This window comes from Octopus bimaculoides, chromosome 6 (genome assembly GCF_001194135.2).
Source record: "Octopus bimaculoides isolate UCB-OBI-ISO-001 chromosome 6, ASM119413v2, whole genome shotgun sequence".
NCBI classification, from domain to species: domain Eukaryota; kingdom Metazoa; phylum Mollusca; class Cephalopoda; order Octopoda; family Octopodidae; genus Octopus; species Octopus bimaculoides.
Window position 1 is genome coordinate 105,724,362 of NC_068986.1, and position 3,424 is coordinate 105,727,785.

General features: G+C 39.5%; 1 protein-coding gene across 1 annotated transcript in view; it reads right to left on the reverse strand.

Annotated features, from left to right (window-relative positions):
* The window catches only part of LOC106875703 (protein unc-93 homolog A), a 42,363-nt gene that overhangs the window by 25,115 nt on the left and 13,824 nt on the right, over positions 1–3,424 (reverse strand). The window contains exon 2 of the mRNA XM_052968501.1: positions 1,754–1,840. The gene's annotated coding sequence lies outside the window, so the exon portion shown is untranslated. The remainder of the gene's footprint in view (positions 1–1,753; positions 1,841–3,424) is intronic.

Below are 3,424 nucleotides of genomic sequence, written 5' to 3' on the forward strand. Positions count from 1 at the left end.
TATATATATATATATATGTGTGTGTGTTTATGTGTATATATATATATATATATATATATATATATGATGGTTGCTGAAAAGCTCCTGGTTTTGGGTAAAAAGAAATACTGGAAGATCAGTCATGATTTTATTCAGTATGTTCCCCTCTCCGATTTATACACTTATCGCAACAGTCCTTCAGTTTTTCTGAGCACTGTAAATGAACTCGGAATGTTGGGCCTCCAACCAGGCCTTTCGCGACACCCTTAAAGCCCCTTCATGTTTCTTTTGCTTTTTTTATTTAGTTATTTATTCTTTAAGAACAGTAACATCATCCTTTATAGGACTGCCACATTTTATTGGCATATAAACATTACTTTCCGGTAGTGTTACTGTCTATCTCTCGCTCGCTCAGAGATTTAAAACTAGTTTTTCTCTATACGAGATCTGTGACTGTGTGTCGCTTAAGAAATATATAGTATTTGCAAGTGGAGAGAGCTTTAGTCACTAGCTTGTGGTTGTCTCACAATGAGGACAGATAACGTCCAGAAAACTAGGTCTGTGCGTATCCCACGTAAGGCTAGAGGTGGGAGCGATGACCGTCCTTGCAAATGCTATACGGACACAAACTGTGTCGACAGCCAGCTGGAAAAGATGTTTCCTGGGGCTAAAACAACAGTAACATCGTTCTAATGGCATATAAATATGATTATCTTGTACTGTTACTGTATATCTCTCGCTCTATACTACTTTAAAAACTGGTGATGTCTGAGACGTTTTGGCGCTGCCATTTTGGCGCTACCGTTGTGGCGCTGCCGCTTTGGCGTCGCTGACGAGACGCCGATCTATTTGGTATCAGACGTTTTACTGTTACTCTCGTTTTCGCCTTAGCTCTTTTTCTTTCTCTTTCAATTTCTCTCTCTCCGGACTTAAAATGAATACTGGGATCAATTTGTTCCATTGTTCAACCCTTTATGGTGATGCCCCAGTAAGGCCGCTTTCTAAAGACTGAAGCAAAAAAAATAATAATGTGTGTATGGGTGTGTGTACACACGTACACTCAGATAAAAGACCACAGATGCAGTCTAAAATCTACGATAGCTGTTTCAGTAGAATTTTATTGATGTATTCATAAATTACGTCGTAACATACAGTCCATCATCTTCAGGCAGGTATATAAACAGGGGAGATAATACTCTAATGGCGATAAAACCAATCAACATGCTGGAAAAGTGGAACTTTAAAGATTAAATTTGAATTTATAGAGGAATTAAGAGTGGCTTCTAATTTCTCTATAAATTCGGACAGGCGTGGCAAGACGCTTGCTTCCAAACCACACGGTTCCGGATTTAGTCCCACTGCATGGCACCTTGAGCAAGTGTCTTCTACTATAGCTTCAGCCGACCAAAGCCTTGTAAGTGGGTTTGGTAGACGGAAACTAAAAGAAGCTCGTCGTATGTTCATGTGCGTGTTTGTCCCCCATTACTACCTGACAATAGATATTGGTGTGTTTACGTCTCAGTAAATTAGCGGTTCGACAAAAGAGACTGATAGGATAGTACTAGGCTTTAAAAGAAAAACGAGTGGTCGATTTATTCGATTAAAACCCTCCAAGGTGGTGCTCTAGCATGGCCGCAGTCAAATGATTAAAATAAGTTAAAAGACCGACAAACAGAGACCGACGGACAGATACAAACAGACAGATACACGCAGGTAGATACACGCAGGTAGATACAAACAGGTAGATACAAACAGGTAGACAGATATACTCCACCTTGCTTCTGTGAAACCCACTTTCGTTGACTTCCGGATATTCGTACAAACTTTTCCTTGCAGAGACTCAGTTTGTGAAATATTCCACCTTTAAAAGAAAAAGTATTATTATTTTGATTGATATTATAATTTTTATTCTTTCTATTACTGCTCTTCTTTATATTTTAATACGGCGAGATTTGCAGAATTATCATCATCATCATCATCATCATCATTATTATTATTATTATTTGATGAAAGGCAAAGTTGACTTTGTTTCTCACCCTTCCGGGGCGGCCGATAAATTAAGTATCAGTGAAACTCTGGGGTCGATATAATCGACTTATCCCCTCCCCTCAAATTATTATTATTATTATTATTATTATTATGGCGGCGATTTGACAGAAACGTTAGCACGCCGGGTGGAATGCTCAGCAGTATTTCGTCTGCCGTTACGTTCTGAGTTCAAATTCCGCCGCGGTCAACTTCGCCTTTCATCCTTTCGGGGTCGATAAATTAAGTATCAGTTATGCACTGGGGTCGGTTTAATCGACTTAATCCCTTTGTTTGTCCCTTCTATGTTCAACCCCTTGTGGGCAATAAAGAAATAAGAAACGTTAGCACGCCGGGCGAAATGCTTAGCAGTATATCGTCCGACTTGACGTCCTAAGTTCAAATTCCGCCGAGGTCTACTTTGCGTTTCATCCTTTCGGGGTCGTTAAATTAAGTACCAGTTATGTACTAGTTCGATCTAATCGACTGGCCCTTCCCCAAAAATTTCAGGCCTTGTGTCTAGAGTAGAAAAGATTATTAATATCATTAAGGCGGTGAGCTGGCAGAATCGTTTGCAAGCAGGGCGAAATGCTTAGCGGCATTTCATCCGTCTTCACTTCCTGAGTTCAAATTCCGCCGAGGTTACCTTTGCCTTTCGGGATCGATAGATTAAGTACCAGTTGAATAATGAGGTTGATGTAATCGGCTTAACCCGTCTCCCAAAATTGCTAGCCTTGTGTCTAAATTTGAAACAATTAATATTAATGTAACGCGGCCAGTGGCAGAATCGCCAGTCACCGGACAAAATGCTTAACCAGAGACTCGACTGGGAACGACCTTGCCTTTCATTCTTCGGGGTTAGTAAGTACCAATTGGTACTGCATTCGACTGGCTTCTTCTTTAAAATTTCAAGCTTTGTGCAAGAGCAGAAAAGGCTAACTTATTCTTTGTGAAATCTAAGGGACATCAAATAACACATGCACAGACACCACGACCTGTTTCAATTAAAGCTACACACGGTTTTATATATGTACTTGCATTCATAAGTGTGTGTACACGTCAACACATACAAGATATTATACTAAAACAGTGGTTCCCTACCGTTTTATTTAAATAAGTTTTCCTACTGACTTTCAAAAAACAAAAAAAAACATTACATTCAAATTACGATGAACGTAAACAAACAAACGAAGTCTGCTTTTAGAAGCGTTGAGATGTCTTAGAAAGTTAAAGAAGCGATTTTAAATTCTCAAACGCAGAATAATGCTAATAATATAGCCTAAACAGGATAAGCTACTCCTATTTTGCAGAAAAAAGTGTTGGCGGCCGGCTATGAGACTCGAATTCATACCTCCGTGATTACGCGTTGCGGTACTTTAAACCATTAAGCTAAACCGCCCTCACCACAACTCATATATAT